This window comes from Polypterus senegalus, chromosome 6 (genome assembly GCF_016835505.1).
Source record: "Polypterus senegalus isolate Bchr_013 chromosome 6, ASM1683550v1, whole genome shotgun sequence".
Lineage (NCBI taxonomy): Eukaryota > Metazoa > Chordata > Cladistia > Polypteriformes > Polypteridae > Polypterus > Polypterus senegalus.
Genome location: NC_053159.1, coordinates 3,660,001 through 3,680,000, shown reverse-complemented (window position 1 = coordinate 3,680,000; position 20,000 = coordinate 3,660,001). Strand labels below are relative to the sequence as shown.

Genomic DNA, 20,000 nt, shown 5'->3' with positions numbered 1-20,000 from the left:
AAAAACAAAAATAAACTCCAGACGGCTGGAGAAAAAAAATAAAGCATATAGTTGTCCAGGAGAAAAGCAATGTTGCCTCAAATCAATGGCAACCTTTTGTAGGGTGTGTCCCTGAGACTTATTAATTGTCATCTCGAAGCAGAGCCTTACTGGAAATTGGAGGCATTTGAATTGAAATTGGAGATCAGAGGGTATAACGGTGATGCGAGGAATACAAACTCTCTCCCCTGAGCAACTGCCAGTAAAATTAGTTGCCTCAATTAGGTTCTTTTGCAGACACGTGACCTGAAGTCTCGTGCCATTGCAAAGTCTCGGTTGCTGTAAGGTTTTCAGTAACATTATTGGTGTCCCAACCCTCAAACTTAGATTATGCTCAGTAGTGCCTGGAGGATTCAGAGTGTAGAGAAACTCTAGAGACAGCGTGTGTATTAACTTGAGGATTTTTCTGTGAGTATTTGGTGGCAGTGTTACAAAGTTGCTTCTGCAAGACCGCGTTAGCTGCGGAGCTCAGTTCGGAGCAAAATGAAGTGAATGAAATGAGGTGAATGGGAGGGGAGATGATGACGTGACTCCCCCACCCGCCTTAACTGTCAATCTTTCCACAAACAGTCTCTCAGATCTCAACTCTCCTTTATATAAATCAGTAAAGGAGAGAGGACTAAACACTAAGGAAAAAGAACGGCAAGACCGCGTGAGGTGCGGAGCTCAGCTCGGAGCGAAATTAAGTCAATGAAATGAGGTGAACGGGAGGGGAGATGATGACGTGACTCCCTCACCCGCCTTAACTGTCAGTCCCTCAACAAACACAGTCTCTCGGAATTTGCATAAGCACAGTCCTTCACCAGAAATTTTAACTTAGTTACAAAGTGATCAAAACTCTCGTTTACACCCTGCGTCCTCTCTTTAAATTTGTATCTCGCGAATATCGTATTAGTCGTGGGTATGACAAACGCTAGCGGCAGCCTGTCTATGTACTTAATTTAAACTTTAAGTTTACACAGAGTGCTTTGTTTCCGAAGTAGCTGCACTCATGAATATGCTTGTATGCGTCACTTGCTTCGTATTCTTTTCCTACCTTCTCAATTGTGTAATGCATTTTTTGAACAGGTTTGACTCATCAAAGTCATCGCTCGTACTGTGTTTACAGTCAGTTCTTGTGATTTTGTGATGTCCACGGCTTTATTTATTGTTAGCTAAGACACAGCACTTAAAAGTTCTTGCTACAGCAATTTTAACTCTGTTACAAAGTGATCCAAAGTCTCGTTTATACTTCGTGTCTTCACATTAAACTTGTATCTTGTGAATATGGTATTTGTCATAGGCATGACAAACGGCAGCGGGAATGTGTCTTTAAACTTATGGTTTACACCATGCTTTGTTTCCGCAGTAGCTGCACTTATAAATATGCTTGTATGCGTCACTCGCTTCATATTCTTTCACTGCCTTCTCTTTGTTTTCTACGTACTGCGTTCACAGTCAGTTCACGTGATTATGTGGGAGGCATGATGATATGAGATGCAACTCCACCTCCCACGGCCATCGAGCTGCATTCTATTGCAGTATATGGAGAAAAATAGGTTCCAGTTATGACCATTACACGTAGAATTTTGAAATGAAACCTGCCCAACTTTTGTAAGTAAGCTGTAAGGAATGAGCCTGCCAAATTTCAGCCTTCTACCTACATGGGAAGTTGGAGAATTAGTGATGAGTGAGTGAGTGAGGGCTCTGCCTTTTATTAGTATTGATATATATATATATATATATATATATATATATATATATATACACATATATATATATACACATATATATATATATACACATATATATATTTGTAGCTGGAGATCCACAAAGAGAGGAAATGAATCGCGTATCAAAAGTAGTTTTTTATTCCTGAACTTTCAACCCTTTCCAGGGGTCTTTATCAGAGGATAATGCTTAGACTTACAAGAATCAAAGGCAATATATAGCAAAAAATTTCGTGGGGGAGGTGGCTAAGTCAGTGTGGTTTAGAGAGGTATTGGGTGTAAAGTCTTGTTTATTATGAATATTTTCTTCTTCAGTTTGCATGTGCTGGATTTATGTCCAAGTGTCTGTTGATGGTGTTCACGGGATTTGGCCAGAACCCCCTCACTGTCCATTTTCACTAATAAGCGAATGAGGCCATGGGTGCGGCTATATATATATATATATATATATATATATATATATATATATATATATATATATATAAATAAAATCCAACTTCTGTCTGTATGTCTGTCCGCTTTTCATGAGAGAATTACTAAACGGATTTGTTTAGATCGATTTTTTTCTAGAATTTGCTTGAACATTCCGAGTTATTTTGTGACTTCTCTCATCATTCATTTTCTGAATTTCCCCTTGGGATTAATAAAGTTATCTATCTATCTACCTATCTACCTATCTATCTATCTATCTATCAGGCTAAGTATCATAGTTTGCTTGCTGTACCGATTTATTTGCGTGAATCCAAGAGAGATGCAGTGGGCCGGGAGCAGGGGCCTTCCTCACTTATACGTCCTCCTCAGAGAGTATCTTCCATCATCTTTAACAGATTTAGATTGGGTTATTTTTCTATAATTTGCTTGAACATTCCGGTTGATTTTGCGACTGAGAATCATAGTTCGCTTGCAGGAGCGATATATTCGCGCTAATCCGACACAGAGGCTGCAGGTCCAAGGGAGGGGCCTCCGTTCAAGTCGCTCTACCTCTCGCCACGTGTTAAAGTGCACCTTACCTCCGCTTAGCTAGCAATACCCGTTTGTTCAGTAGACATTATCATCTAGAGATTGTTAAGGAGTAACGTTTTGACGGTTTTGAGAGGGAGATCAGAGTTACGTGTGTTTTAGACGGCAGCTGCTGATTGCCGGAGATATCACAGCCACATGCTCTTCTGCCCCCGCACTCCCCTCCCCAGTCAGAGCTGATACCGTGCCAATGTCTATTGATTTTTAAAGTTTGTCCTGTTTCACTACTATGTGGGCGCAGCCGCAGGGACAGTTAGTAAAGAATTAGAAAATCCATTACAAGAAAAGTCACTTTGCTTACCTCATGTCCTATCCTTTAGTTTTTGTGCACTTCCTATTTAGTGATGTCCACCTCGGCAGTGACATTCATGTCTCTGGTGACTCTTCCTGTGAAGTCAGTAGAAACATTGGGAGAGCATGGGGGGTCATGAGATCGCTGGTAAGGGGTGTGTGGCGCTCCTGATATCTACAAAAGGACGAAGGTCCAAGTCTTTAGAGTCCTGGTGCTTCCTGTCTTGCTATATGGTTGTGAGACATGGACGCTATCCAGTGACCTGAGACGAAGACTGGACTCCTCTGGTAATGCGTCTCTCTGGAAAATCCTTTGGTACCGTTGGTTTGACTTTGAGTTGCTCATGGAGTCCCGAATGATGCACATGACCTGCATTATGAGGGAGCGTCGGTTACGGCACTACGGCCATGTGGCACGTTTCCCCGAGGGTGATCCGGCTCATAAGATCCTCATTGTTGGGGACCCGAGTGGCTGGACCAGGCCAAGGGGTCGCCCATATAACACCTGGCTGCAGCAGATAGAGGGTCATTTCTGGAGGGTAGGACTGAACCGCATGTCTGTCTGGGGGTGTTGCCAATTGGGATCCCGAGCTGTTTCGATGTGTAGTGGGTGTGGCAACGCGCTGTACCAGTGCCTGCTCCCCAACTTGACATGAATAGTAAGCTGTGACCACCAGAGGGTACTACCTTGCCCCCCAAACTCCAGATGCAGTTGCACCAATACTGTCCCAGATGCAAATACATTTTTTTTTATTATTCATAACTATCCGCCCCTCACAGCTCTTCCAGTTTAGTCGTTAAACAGAACAAACTTTAAAAACGAGTAAACAGGTATCACTAGCTAAGCGGATGCAAGTTACACTGCAAAACGCAGAGGCAGAGTTGACTCGAACAGAGGCTGGCGTGTGAGTGAGGAGGGCCCGGCCTGGCTCCCTACTCCTGACGTCACGCTTTTCACGGGTAGATTAATGGAAGGTATTATTAAGGTTTAAGTTTGAGCAACACGTAGCAAGAACAGGGGTTTTAATGAACACTTAACGTGGGTTCAATCGAGGGACGTCGTGTTTTACACACACACACGCTGGAATTCTATGAGGAGGTAGCCAAAGTATGTGATCAAAGTGGAGCAGATGATATTGATCTGGACTTTCAGAAAGCCCTTGATATGAGGTGCCACATGAGAGGCTGGGCATCAAATTAAAGGAAGCAGAAGGACTGGGTGGAGAGGAGTAGCAGGAGTGATTTGTGATAGAAGAGTATCTGCAAGAGTGAAGGTAGCAAGACCAGCCATACTGTATGGTTTGGAGACGGTGGTCCTGATGACAAGACAAGTGGCAGAGTCGGGTAGATGGAATTAGGAACGAGGATATTGTGACGATGCGGGTTCTCTTCCATGCTCTCATCGTCTATTCGGGAACCCTGAACCTAACACCGTCGATAATGTCACCGAGATGAGCTGACAGATAGGGACAAATCTCTCAAGGCCAGGGGATATATTCCATAAAGTGCTTTTATTTAAAGCAATAATCAAATCAAAAAATGCAAAAGTGCAGTGCTTCAAGTTCCATAAATAAATCCATAAAAACAAGTGTCCAGTGGGGTTAAAAAAAAACAACAATAACTAAATCCTTTAAAAGGTTCCTGAGGTTAAAAATGTAGAAGTCACTCCCTTGTTATTCTCTGGCCCACCTCCATCACTTTCTCCCCGGCTCACCATTACTCGCAGCCGCGGAGACCCAACAGCCACGAGCTCCTTCTGTCAACCTCCATCTTGGCCTCCAAACGGATGTCACTGCCAGACCAATGAGGTTGGCTCTCCTCTCGTGATCTTTCGCGCACCCGTAGTCGCTCCTCAGATCCAACGGGATGACATCTCTCCTGCTAGCCCCAGAGCGCATCGGCCAAACGCTCCTTAGTGGGGCCCCAGCTCGTGGCGTCTCCTTTATAGGTGGCCAGATCCTCTCACCTAGACTGACTATTCCCGACTTTTAACCTCATTTTTACTTGCTCGATCTCTCTTTTTTCCCCCTCTCTGGTGTACCTTCGTTTATATATACACATATACACCTCTGCCTCCGTGAGCACAGCGTCTTAATTACACACCGCAGGAAGCCAATGAGGCAAACAAGAACGACCGCACCCACACGTGCAGGTGCGACTCGCTCCAATCACCTCATTAACTCCCCGCAGTCGTGCAATCGTGCCCACGGAGAACGACACGGCCATACGGATTTTAAAAAACCTGACTTTTTTTCCAAGCCCCGGACCTGCTGTACCACAGATATCAGAGGGGCAACATGAGCACAACAGTTTGGTGACCATTTGGCAGAGGCCAGATTGAGATGGTTTGGGCACATGTGCACAGGAGAGATGAAGGGTACATCGGGGAAAAAGGAAGGCCAAAGAGGAGGACTGACTGAGTGGCGTCTCTTTACTTGTAAGACGTTTGGCTTAAAGTCTGTGCAACCCACCGGCTCTTGAGCCCTAATGCCGAGAGTGACGTGACGCAGATACTGTCACTTAACCAGAGGCAAATAAAATCAGAACCTGACACTGGAACATCAGGTAAAAGAAACCCAGCGGCGCTGAACTTGAGCTCTTCAGCCTGCTTCCTTTGTCACTATCTCACGATGTGGCATCTCTCGAGCAAGCTATAAATAAATATAATGGTACTGAAAAACCACAAAACTGCTCTCTTTCAGTGGTGTTTGAAGAAAATGGGGACGTTGCAGCAGCAGGCAGAAATCAAAGAGCAGTTCAAACAAGCGACCCTTCAACACGTCTGATATCGTTTGCTGCTCGCTTGTCTTTATGCTTTTGTACGTTTACAGCAGAGGCTCTGAAACTTTTTCTGTTAGGCCCTCCTTTGGAAGCATTTGAACATTCAGCATAACCCGTACAATTTAATATAATAAACAGACATTAGAAACAAATTGGGCCACATTTTGTTTTGTTAAATTGAAATAACATGAACAATAACTGCATGTTTCCTTTTTTTTAATGGTTACTTTGTGCAGGTAAAAATGCGGAACAGCCTTTATTCATTTCAACTCTCTCTTGTCACTAAACGGCTTGATTAGTCACTGTGTCTTCGTCTTCTTCTTTCGGCTGCTCCCGTTAGGGGTCGCCACAGCGAACCATCTGTCCGCATATGGATTGGGCAAAATTTTACACCGGATGCCCTTCCTGGCGTAAGCCTCCCCATTTATCCGGGCTTGGGACCGGCACAAAGAAACACTCTGGTTTGTGCATCCCCTGTGGCTGGGTTGGCTTGATTAGTCACTGTGTACGTTTTCAAAAATATTGAGCGAGAAAGAAATGTTTTAAAGATGAACGGCAGCCACCTTTGTTAGGAGGATAAACAGTGAGCACCGCCAGTGGTAAAATAAATAATTTGGATGCGGACATCAGTAGGCTTTGTACCCTCGGAAACAGGTTACCCAAACTATTGTAAAGCATTTCAGTCATTATTTACTTCTCTGATGCTGGATCTTTCTGATCATAAAATATTATTACGATAACCACAGACAAGGAGAAATCATCATTAATTGTAGAAATGCAGTATTTGAGGGTTCCTCTAGTGCAGGGGTCCTGGAGGGCCGCAGTGGCTGCAGGTTTTCATTCTAACCCTTTTCTTAATTAGTGACCTGCTTTTGCTGCTAATTAACTTTCATCCATCCATCCATCCATTTTCTAACCCGCTGAATCCGAATACAGGGTCACGGGGGTCTGCCGGAGCCAATCCCAGCCAACACAGGGCCAAGGCAGGAACCAATCCTGGGCAGGGTGCCAATCCACCGCAGGACACACACAAACACACCCACACACCAAGCACACACTAGGGCCAATTTAGAATCGCCAATCCACCTAACCAGCATGTCTTTGGATTGTGGGAGGAAACCCACGCAGACACGGGGAAGAACATGCAAACTCCACGCAGGGAGGACCCGGGAAGCGAACCCGGGTCTCCTAACTGCGAGGCAGCAGTTAAATCTTTTGATTTAATTTTAATTGACTTGCACTTGAAGACTCAGGCACCTTGATTGTTTCTTTTTCCTTAATTAGCTGCCAAACTATAATGAGATACAAAATGAGCCAAAACGTGAGCAGCAAATTGAGCCCATCACACAATATCGGAAATTACGGAAAGACGAAGGTCTCAGAAATGCTGATCTGCTCAGGTCCCCAGTGCTCTTAGAAAAGAGAAAATCAACAATTTCAGAAATGTCTGCTATGACACAATGAGAGCTCCGTTTGTGAGCAGTAAACCTCGGGCTCAGGGTGGAATCCGATGTCCCCTCAGTGAGCTGCTCCTCTTCAGGAGGGCTGAAATCTGCAGGTATTGCTGCATCGGCGGGCTCTATCCCCCACTGATACTGCGCACTGCCGTCTGGGGAAAAAATCCTCTCAGTGAAGAGAGACGGGGGACTCACCGTGATGTCTCTGGAGTCCCAGGTTTCAGCAAATGCACTTAGGATTTCTAAAGAATCTGCTTTTCTCCTGTCCCAAACCTCCAGCTTTCAAATAAATGCTCTGAGCTGGTGTGTCAGGTGAGGAAGGCGCTTGTCTTTGCCCTGAAGCTGTAGATTTAGGTCTTTCCGCTTTCCAAATAGATCACTGAAATACGCAACTTTTTGTTCTTTGTTCAGCATGCATGCATGCAATGTCATGTCTCCTCCTCCAAAAAACACGACTCAAAAACTCTTTGCTGCATTTTACTTTGGGGCAGCCACCTTTCTTTGCTATGAAATAACGCAGCAGGAATACTCGACTGCCATCTCCTCACGAAGAGCAGAGAAAAGCTGACCGTTCAGGGGTCTCGTTTCGATGAAGATGAGCACACTAGTAACGGTTCAAACCTCATGAAGCTCTTAGCTCTGTACTTCTCTGCCTGAGGACAAAAACAACAACATTTATTTCTGTAGCACATTTTCATACAAAAGAGTGTGGCACGCTGGTTCAGTGGGTATCGCTGCTGCCTTGCAGTTAGGAGACCCGGGTTCGCTTCCTTGGTCCTCCCTGTGTGGAGTTTGCATGTTCTCCCCGTGTCTGCGTGCGTCCAGTCCAAAGACATGCAGGTTAGGTGCATTGGCGATCCTAAATTGTCCCTACTGTGTGCTTGGTGTGTGTGTGTGTGTGTGCCCTGAGGTGGGCTGGCACCCTGCCCGGGGTTTGTTTCCTGCCTTGCGCCCTGTGTTGGCTGGGATTGGCTCCAGCAGACCCCCGTGACCCTGTAGTTAGGATATAGCGGGTTGGATAACGGATGGATGGATATTTTCATACAAAAGATGGAGCTCAAAGTGCTTTACAGGATGAAGGAAAAGAAAAAAATATATATAAAAATAAAATTAGGCAACACTAATTAATATAGAATACAAGTAAGGTCAGATGGCCAGGGAGGACAGAGAAAACTAAAGAAATCTCCATGAGGCTGGAGAATAAAAAAAAAAAAAAAAACAAGAAAATCTGCAGGAGGTCTGAGGCCACGAGACCACGAGACCACCTGACCAGCCTCCTCCAGGCATTCTGCCTAACGTTAATGATCTCAATCAGTCCTCATGGTTTTCAGGCTTCTCATGGAAGAACTTTATGATGATGGTCATGTGGACCTCTGGCCTTTAATCAATCAATGGAGAGGCATCACGGTGCTTTGATCAGGTGGTGGCGCAGATCACAGAAAACCGGAAAAAGAACAGCAGAGAAAGTAGAGGTGAGTACGGATTGTGGAGCCACCAAGAATGATAATGAGAATTAAATGCATACAGTGATCCCTCCTCGATTGTGGGGGTTGTGTTCAAGAACCCCCCGCGAAAGGTGAAAATCCGCGAAGTAGAAACCATATGTTTATATGGTTATTTTTATATATTTTAAGCCCTTATAAACTCTCCCAGACTCTTATTAACATGTCCCACACAGTTATACAGCATAAACCCTTTGTATTATCTTAGATATTAGGTAAGATTCATTGAAATTATGTATATAAACACACTGTTTATATACAGTAAAACCTAAATATTATTTTAAAGATATTGAGTGTCTCCGATATCACGTATTTTACAGCCATTATGATAGACAGGCCACCAGCAATAAATACGTACAATGCAATAAAAATAGCACACAGTAAATGTGTGTAGAGTGACACTAAACGTGCGTACATGTACTAAGTACTGTCAGTAGAAAATTAATTCTGGTTACTCGCCAACACACAATGACACGACGACTTGTCCAATAACAATGAGTTTAGTTTTACTGCACAACAAAGGAGAGCGTTACAGCCCTTAAAGGAGCCACTTCAGGCGATTATGTAGCACCGTCGTTGTTGTTCTTCTGGCAGTCTTCAATCCAAATCCCTAAAGCAGATTCCATCCAGACTACTGCCTTATTACATCCACTTACAACTCGTTTTGCACCCTGGTTAAAAGGACACTGTGGCCGTAGATCTTATATTCCTTTCCTACTTTCTAAATAAAAAGAATCATAGCCTCATTGATGCTGTAATGGCGTCCTACATTGGTGTAGCTGTTCCCTTCCTTCAGCATATCCAAAACGTTTACCTTTTCGGCAATCGTTAACATCTTCCATTGGCGCTTGGGCACGGCCCCTGAAGCAGTAGCAGGAGCAGATCGTTTTGGAGCCGCAATGAAGGGCTTGACTACACACAAAGATAAACACAAAAGAGCACAAAAGTGAACTCTCTACACAGTGAAACACGTCGATACTGAATGAGCGAGACGAGACTTCCTGGTTAACACTGCATTCAGCACGCAGGAACTTAACTGAGTGCTCTGATTGGTTAGCTTCTCAGTCAGGAGAACTTAACTGAGTGCTCTGATTGGTTAGCTTCTCAGTCATCCGCCAATAGCGTCCCTTGTATGAAATCAACTGGGCAAACCAACTGAGGAAGCATGTACAGGAAGTAAAAAGACTCATTGTCCGCAGAAACCCGTGAAGTAGCGAAAAATCCGCGTTATATATTTAGTTATGCTTACATATAAAATTCGCGATAGAGTGAAGCCGCGAAAGTCGAAGCGGGATATAGCGAGGGATTACTGTATACAGAACGTCATGGAGGCTCATGGATGACGCCGTTCATTTTCGGAATCCTGGTTGCTGACTGTGTGGGTTTTGCTCCAAAGACTCGGGTTTTCCTTCTCAAAGCCCAGAGGTGTGCAAGTCAGGGTTAGCAGTTCTCCATTTGTCCAGTGTGTGTATGTGTTGTCAAAAATGAGACAGTTAGGGCCCTCACAGTTAATTAGTATTTTCAAAAAAGGATACTTTTCATTATCATGTTATAATCCTATTCAAAATAATCTGCTTTGGAAAGTCTAAAAGTCACATAATATTAAATTAGGAAGAGATATTCAGAAAGAACGCAGACTGAGCTGCCCTTAGCCGTGGCATATGCTGCAGAGCTGTTAAAACTTGCGTATCGCGCCACTCCAGTTTGTCCTTAAAATCGGAGATAACACACTTAATGAGCCTATTATGCACTATTTAGAGTATATCAGCAGCCAAGTACAAAGCCAGGCAGAGGAAACAATATTGTTATCAGCTTTCCGGTCAGCCTGTTTGGGAGTGTGTGTGACCGTCCCTGCCATTGTGTTGTGCTGCTGCTGCAGTCAGACGTTAAACACAGAGCCCACTGCTCCTGTGCCAGGCGGTCTCTCCTCGCGCTCACACTGACGGAGGCTCTCTGCCTGTGCGCTGATAAGGATGTTTGCGCTCCGATTACAACGACCGGGCCTTGTCCTCAAAGTCTTTTTATAGTAATTACTGTTTGACATTACAGATCAAGTCCTATCAAATGCCATGTTGAGTTCCTGTTTGTTTTACTAAGGTACAATGCGTGTGAAAAATGAAAAATAAAAAAGTATTCACCTCCTTGGAAGTTTTCACTTTTTATTGGTATACAACATTGAATCGCTGGGGTTCACTTTGGCTTTTTTTGGCACGGATCAAACAGATCTCTGCAAGGTGCTCTAAATAAATGACAAATTTAAAACACAAAACAAGTGGCCTTCTACTTGTAAGCAGGGCTGTGGAGACAATTTTGGGTAAAAATGTACCGACTCCTAATAAATTTAAATTGTAATAAAAAAACAATAAAGCAAGTTCAAATGTCCCATTTCACAAACAATAGTCCTAATGAAGTCCTCCTCTGATGTAAGAACAAAGCCCAGTGCATAGTTGTGTTACTACTAGCGTGAAGTTCAGCTGAGCTATTATACAACCTGACATTCACTTATTGTAATCTGGATTATGGTACGTTACAAAAAGGGTTTTCATTTGATTTCAGATCTAATGTGTCTAACAAGTTGATTTGAGTGTAAACAAGTGTAATGGTGGAGGTGGAGGTGTGTGCTACGGCCTGATGTGTGTTCAGGGGTTTAAACTGGCCAATACAGTAGAGAGTCCGCGTCCTAGCCGGTAGTTCTGTGGTTAAATGACGTGGATGTTGCCTTCCTTCAGTCAACATGGAAAATACATCAGCGTATTAAATACAGAGGAGTCGGAGTCAGAAGTACCAGAAACTAAGGAGTCAGAGTCGAAGAATTTATCTACCGATTCCACAGCCCTACTTGTAAGTACAGTGTGTCACAAACTTGACAAAGAGCCGTAGCAAGGTTTGGGGCAGCCATCCATATGTTATTTCCTGCCTGCAAAATTGAATAAATCGATAGCACTGATGTGCACTGTGACAGTTTAGGGCTTTGTCGTCCCCTTGAACCCTCAGACTATACGTCAGACACCAGGTAAAAGTCCAATAATAATATTTATTATTATAAATAAGTGTACAAAGCACCTCCACCTCCCCTATACTTCAATAAACACTCAATCAATAATCCTCCACTCTCCCAGACGCGTTGCCACCCTTCCACCCAGCTCAGCTCACCCGTCTGGGATTTCCCAGAGTCCTTTATAGTCCATGACCCGGAAGTGCTTCTGAACCCCTCAGTCCATGTGATTTCCTAGCACTTCCGGGTCAGATCAAAACTCTTCTTTTTCATCCCGGAAGCACGTTTTTTTCCTCTGTGCATGTGACTAGGACCTACTTCCGGGTTATAGGGCAAATGTAAGTCTTTGAGCCTCCCTGCAGTGTCCCCTTGCGGCCCCCATGGTATCCAGCAGGGCTGTGAAGGAAAACTCCAATATCCATGATGCCCTGCTGGAATTCGGGGCACCTCCATGCTGCCGGAAGGGCTCCATCTAGCGGCGTGGGGGTATTGGCCGGGATGACCGGCCGGCCATAGTTCACAGCACTAATCGGGGTCTAAAACAGAACTGAGGGGGACAGAGGAAAGGTGGTGGCTTTTAAAGGCCAGTATAGGAGGTGACCTCAAAGGGGATGAAAGCGGAATGGTCTTCATCCATAGGCTCGGACCCGGAAGTGACATCAGTGGGGCCGGAACTGGAAGTGTCTTCATCCATAGGCTTTGACCCAGAAGCGACGTCACAGGGGTTGGAACTGAAAGGGTCTTAATCCATGGGCTCAGACCCAGAAAGGACATCAGAGGAGTCAGAACCAGAAGGGTCTTCATCCATAGGCTTGAACCTGGAAAGGACATCAGAGGGGCCAGAACTGGAAGGGTCTTCATCCATGGGCTCGGACCTGGAAGTGACGTAAAAGGGATCGGAACCAGAAAGGGTCTTCATCCATAGGCTCTGGGCCGGAACTGGAAGGATCTTCATGCATAGGCTTGGAACCGGAAGCGATGTCATAGGGGTCGGAACCGGAATTGACGTCATCAGGACCTGGCGGAATTTCCCGTGAACGGTCTGCAGAAGAGCGAGAAAAACAGTCAGTGCACTCTGCCACATTTCCTCATTCAAGCCTTTTAGCTGCGTGTGTGACAAGTGCTACGAAAACGTTTAGCCCCCTCCATGAGGTTACATGATAATCTGCTCCATCTTCATAAGGGAAGATCACAGCGATAGGCCATTTTTGTACTAGAGAAATGTAGAGAAGGGGATGTTTATCAGACCGAAATTCTCAGCATAGCATTATTGAGTTGTATGAAATAAAATGCAAAAAAAAAAATGGGATGTGCAAAAGTTTGGACACCCTTTTAATTGCATTCATTTGAAGACCTGTAGTCATTTAATGCCGACAGGCTGCAACACAGAATTGCTTTGATGAGCTCATTTGACCTTAAACTACAAAGACAGATGCAACCAATCATGAAAACGGTTATTTAACATCGGTAATGGGTAGTTGTGCTTGTCCTTGGTTCTCTCATAGAGAGTGGCAACGTCTAAAGAACTCTCTATTGACCTAAAAACGAAGAGAATTTATCGTTCTGAGTTAGGAGAAGGGCACAAGAACTGATCACAAAGGTCCAGACTGTAGAAGTGTAGTCAGGAACAGTCCTTGTGAAGGAAAGATGTGGTAGGCCATGAAAAATATCTGAAAACTGTGGAAGAAAATAATTTGAAATAGACCCCCCCTTCGCCGGAATGCTCCGATTTAAGCAATAAAACACAGGCAGGAGAAAGCGTCAATCGTTATTCTTTATCTAAGTCTCCGAAGAGGTAACAAGTGTATTACATGTTAGCCACATGCTACAAAGAAAAAAGTGTCCTCTGCGCTATATTTATAATAATAACAATAATAATTCTTTGCATTTATACCACGGGTGGGCAGATTCAGTCCTGGGGGGCCGCAGTGGTTGCAGGTTTTTGTTCCAACTGAGTTGCTTAATTAAAAACCAATCCTCGTCAATTCTTTCATTTCATGGCTTGTTCGTGCTTTACTTCTACCATGTCAGGTCATTCTTATATTCTAGATTTTTTTTCCTTTCTAAGGATATCATCCAAATGATTTGAAGCCTAAAACAGACGAGTAATTCTCAGTGCTTCACTTTTTTCTCTTCACTGTCCTTCCAAGTATTTAATTAAACCCAATAGTGCATGATAAATACACAGGGGTGTAAATGGAGAAATGCTGGTTTCTTTAGTCATTTGCATGTTATTGCTAATTAGGAGCCATGAAACACAAGAGACTACAGCTGTTTAAGTTTAAAATAAGCAGTAAGGGTTCAAAATGTTAACGAGCGAGACCACCAAAGTGAAGCTGAAGTGTCACTTGAGCAATAAGGGCTTCTGATTAAGCAATTGGGTTGGAGCAAAAACCTGCAGCCACTGCGGCCCTCCAGGACTGAATATAATCCATCGATAAGGTCATTATTCTTTAAAAGGAATTCATTACATAATCTGAAAACTTTTGACATGATTGGTTACACCCATTGCTAACGGGACTCGGCAGGTGTTGATACCTTAGATGACCACAATTTGATTGATTGTTTAGGATGTACGTGACTTTTTGAATGTATATTTTTCATTCTTATGCTTATTTTGGGAGATGTGTGAACTTCACCACATACATTTTGTTTTCCAAAAAAGTAAAGAACAATGGGCTGATTAATTTTATGATCCAGCTTGGTCCAAAAAAACAGAAAGCTTAGTACTATAGCAGGATGTTTATGCCATAAATATAACCTTTTCTCTTAAGGGGTTATGTAAAATAACAAGAAATACATTTATCATAGTGAATAATAAAATAACAGCGTCCGCTTTTAAGCGTAAGCTCAGAAGGATGTGAGACTCGGACACATGCCTGGTGCACACTGGAGCAGACGTTCAAATTCAACTCTTACAAAGACACAGCCGAAGGCGGGTTAGAGTGGTCACAGACAAACCAGAGACCACCACCTTCAGAGAGCTACAAGAGCATCTGGCTGCTGATGGCGTCATTGTGTGTCGTTCAGCACACTTTACACCGGGAACAGCTCGGTGAAAGGGTGAGGCGCAAAACAGCAACAACATGTATTTCTATCACACGCTTTCATACAAATGGTAGAGCTCAAAAGTGCTTGAGGGATGAAGGAAAAAAAAATTAGAGAAAATATAACAAATAAAATTAGGCAATAGTAATTAACATGTGGCACGGTGGCGCAGTGGGTAGGGCTGCTGCCTCGCAGTAAGGAGGCCTGGGCTCACTTCCCGGGTCCTCCCTGCGTGGAGTTTGCATGTTCTCCCCGTGTCTGTGTGGGTTTCCTACCACAGTCCAAAGACATGCAGGTTTGGGTGCATTGGCGATCCTAAATTGTCTCTAGTGGGTGCTTGGTGTGCGGGTGTGTATGTGTGTGTGCCCTGCAGTGGGCTGGCACCCTGCCCGAGGTTTGTTTTCCTGCCTTGCGCCTGTGCTGGCTCCAGCAGACCCACGTGACCCTCTAGTTAGGATATAGCGGGTTGGATAATGACTGACTGACTAATTAACATAGATTAAAATTAAGGTCCGATGGCCAGGAGGACAGAAAAAAACAAAAACTCCAGACGGCTGGAGAAAAGAAAACAAAATCTGCAGGGGTTCTGAAGGCCACGAGACCACCAGGCCCCCACTGGGCATTCTACCGAACATCGGTGATCTCAGTCAGTCCTCATGGTTTTCAGGCTTCATGTGGAAGAATAAGACGATGAGGGTCATGTGGACCTCTGGTCTTCAGTCCACCAATGGAGGGACAGCACGGCGTGTTGACTTCTACAGAGTAGTGAATTGAGGCTCTGAACATGTCTAGAAATGGGAGATTTCAGGTTTTGACTCTTAAGAAATTTGCCAGCCATTTCTGAAAACATTTTGTCGTCATGGGTTATCAAGTGCAGACTGATGGGCAAAAATGGCAAATTTATCGAATTTAAAATTCCGTCAACCACACAATAAAGGGGTGTGAAGACTTTCTGAATGCACCCCGTGTTTATTTAAAGGCACTTGCTCAAGTTCTGGGCTGTGCGCTGCGTCCCGTCATGTTGTTTTCGGCTACTCGATCTCCAAGGATGTCTGCAAGTCACAATATTTAGGACTGCAAGTTGGAATAGTGGATTTTACTCGTCGTGTTTGCAGAATATCTTCGGCACCATCCAGCTGAATCAACTGTAAAGACCAGACGAGGAGATGCGCACCTTGTGATCTACAATCTCTTACTGTACAGTACGTGCGGATGTTGGAAGGCCTGTCCAAACTCTGCTCACCTAGCCTGGATTATCTCGTGTTGACATTTCTCTGCCGCCTCAATGTCATCTGTGCTCCTTTATTTTGACAGCTGTACTCCTTCGGCCACACGCTTAATGCTCAGCAATCTTTGTAGCTTCACCTGAAAGTATGAAAACATTCACTGGAAAGCCAGTCACCGTAATTTAAAAAGGTGCCACCAGAATATTTGTACGCACGTTCCCTTTTCCTCTATGAGGAAGTAACACCCTAATGTGGCGCCACCTCTGTTTTTTTTGGTTTCCTTTGTATAATCAGAATCTAAACGGCGTCCTTCTGAATGAGAAAACTTTCAATTGCTGATCAGTTGGTGCTGAACTGCGGGTTAGGAACCTCGTATGTGGACTCCACTCGGGGATTTATGTGCGACTCCTGTCTGATTTTTAAATCATGTGTGGACGGACTCGCTCTTACCAGATCAATGTTTACATCCAACCCATACACCAAATTTAGCAATTTGGCTGCATTGTTTAATTCAGGGGATGGAGAGCCTTACAAAAATTCCAGCTATGGCCTTATCAAAGCAGCAATTTAGGTGAAAACGGCCTTTAAGGAGACCCTGGAACACAGCGAGGACGCAACTTCAGGGCCCACTCAGCAGAGGCTGGAAGTCAGCAGCAGCTGTTAAGGAGACGCGAGAGAAATCCCTGAAACGTCGGAGGGCCTAACGCACAAGTCCCAATCCAGAACAGCGCCTTCGCTGAACTTGTATTGCGCCCCTTTTTGAATCTCGACGACAGGTGTGAGGCTCTCTCCGTTTTAATTCAGCAAATGTTCAACACATTTTGGCTTTTGATCAAACTTTCCACATGAAGTGAAATTACCTTCCTGAACTCAGAAATGTTTTTTTGTTTATTTTTTAGAAAAATTGGCCTCTAGAGATACACAGCATGGCGTTTTTCTTCACTTCTTGCACCTCATTATTAACTGGTGGCTGGTTAAGAAAACAGGGGACAATTAAAACCCAAATGCAGCAGTTTGAAACAAAAATGGGCAATTCAGGATCCTGAGTCATAAAAACAAGTAAACTAAAACTAAGCACCAAAAAACAAATAATATTGTAGTAGGTGTACTACCTGCATAAGACAAGTCAAAGTTTAAAAATTCATCATAGACCTCAGCGTTAATGTTTGCAGTGCACAATGCAATGCCTCTGTCTCCATTTTATGCTGTTTAGTATGGGATTTGTAAAAGCAGAGTTGAAGTTTGTGATGAGCCACCTGTTGGAATGATAGAGACATGCCTGCCAGGCAGACACACAGATAAACACACTGACACTTGTCATTTTATTAGTATAGACTAGCAAAATACCCGTGCTGCGCAGCGGCGAAGTACTGCCTTAAAATTTTTATTAAGAAGAAAATTAAACCTTTTTAAACTGAGGGAAAATATATAATAATTATCTGTTAAGGATCTCTTTGTAAACCACATTGTGAGTTCGGCCCTCCGGTTGTAATCTGACCAAGCTGTGCGCTGAGCTTACTCTTGAGCATGTAACGTACAGTCGGCCATGTGAACAGTAATCTTGTCTCAGATCTCACAGCTTGGATTGCTGCTGTCATAATCAGTTGGAGTTTCATGGTTTGTTTCAATGACGACAGTATTTGTAGGACTTGTGTTGAAGTGACATTCGGCATCTGTCAAACGTAAGTATACAACCGGTTTCATCGATAAAATCACATCCAGCTTTTGAGAGTTTAAACATTCATAAACATCAAAGTGTCCACTACTGAAATCATCACCTGTCAATCTAAGATGTTTAAGAGGCATTGGCGGTTGTCGAAAGGTGTAAAATATTTGGCCATTTCGGTACACTTGAAAGCGACAACCGAACAATTCAGCGGCAGCCATCAACTCACATGCAGATCCATAGGTGAAGGGCTTAAGCATTTCACTCTTCTAGTGCTCCTGTGTAGTCTAATTATCAGGGAAGCCGCCTACCAAATTTCGTGAAGATGGAGCCATGAATAAGAAAGTTCAACATGGCGGACATTGTTGACCGTTATGACCGTTACGCGTAGAATTTTGAAATGAAACCTGCCTAACTTTTGTAAGTAAGCTGTAAGAAATGAGCCTGCCAAATTCCAGCCTTCTACCTACACAGGAAGTTGGAGAATTAGTGACGTTAGAAAGTTCAATATGGCGGCCGACAGTGTCGTCACACCACCGAAATAAGTACGTACATCGATTTTGGTTAGCGCAGAGAAGCCACCTACCAAATTTCGTGAAGATGGGGTCAGCCTTCTACATACACGGGACGTTGGAAAATTAGTGACGTTGGAAAGTTCAATATGGCGGCCGACAGTGGCGTCATACCATCGAAATAAGTACGTGCAGGACAGCCGCCTACCAAATTTCGTGAAGATGGGGCCATAAATAAGAAAGTTCAACATGGTGGACGTTGTCGACCGTTATGACCGTTACGTGTAGAATTTCAAAATGAAACCTGCTTAACTTTTGTAAGTAAGCTGTAAGGAATAAGCCTGACAAATTTCAGCCTTCTACCTACACGGGAAGTTGGAGAATTAGTGACGAGTGAGTGAGTGAGTGAGTCAGTGACGAGTGAGTGACGAGTGAGTGATGAGTGAGTGAGTGAGTGATGAGTGAGTGAGTGAGTCAATGAGGGCTTTGCCTTTTATTAGTATAGATCTAACTGGACTACTCATCTAAGACAGAAACCTAGAATCTAAGGTAGAAACCTAAATAATCAACGTAGACCTCAGTGTTAATGTTTGCAGTGCACCATGCAATGTGTGTGTCTGTATTATATGACATTTCGTATGGGATTCATAAAAGCAGTATTAATATTGATGTGCCATCTGTTGGAATGACAAATGCAGTGGACTTTATCACTACAAATGTTTGTGATGCTCCATCTGCAGGAATGACAAATGTAATGTATATGTTTCTTTCTGATACATGCCATTTGGTATGTGATTCGTAAAAACACTGCTGGAAGAAAATCTGCTGGAATGACAAATTCAAATGTCTCTGTTATATGCCTTCTGATATGGGATATTGTTAAAGCAGTGTTAATATTTATGAGCGAGTGGTAGCTTTGATCATATGATGGCGGTACAGCACATCTGTTACCAAAACCAGCACGGCACACGTCACATGACAGCTTTCTCAAAATGCCGTCTAAGGGCTACCTGACCTCCCACTGCTTCCTGAGGTGGATTTCTTTGGGAAACCTTCAAAGTTTGAGAAATGTTAACAACTAACAACAATCTACATAGTGACTAAATATGTTTAGCCAAAACAGTAGACTGGCTTAGCTAAAGTTAAAATTATAAAACAGGATTTTCTAATGGCCAAATATAACTAAAACAATTGTTCAGCCTTACCTATGAAATGTCATCCCCCGGGATCTGCTTTGGAGCGTCCAGCGGTTTGTACAATCCCAAGCAGCACATTATCCATTATTTCACTCCACAGCAGTGCCATTTGCATTATCGCGGGCGACGTTGACGTACGATGCTGCTGGTCATGCGGCGTCTAGTAATTCTATGTCTATGTGCTCCCATCTACACTCCACACCCTGAACCACCATTACTTTTAGTTTGATGCCCAACCTCTCACGTGGCACCTCATCAAATGCTTTCTTAAAGTCAAGATAAATAATATCATCTGCTCCACTTTGATCATATCCTTTTGTTGCCTCCTCATAGAATTCCTAAAGGTGTTGTTACTGTGTTAGCCATTATGGATGTAGTGAGAAGTCAAGTAAAATGACACGTTTTATTGGCTAACTAGAAAGATTACAATATGCAGGGCTTTCGAGGCAACTCAGGCCCCTTCTTCAGGCGAGATGTCATCAATTATAAACAATTACAAAGCAATTACATAATTCCATGTTGCCTGAAGAAGGGGCCTGAGTTGCCTCGAAAGCCCTG

General features: G+C 43.7%; 1 protein-coding gene across 3 annotated transcripts in view; it reads left to right on the top strand.

Moving 5' to 3' along the window:
* The window catches only part of ptpn4a (protein tyrosine phosphatase non-receptor type 4a), a 225,661-nt gene that overhangs the window by 71,996 nt on the left and 133,665 nt on the right, over nt 1-20,000 (top strand). The gene's annotated exons all lie outside the window — the stretch shown is intronic.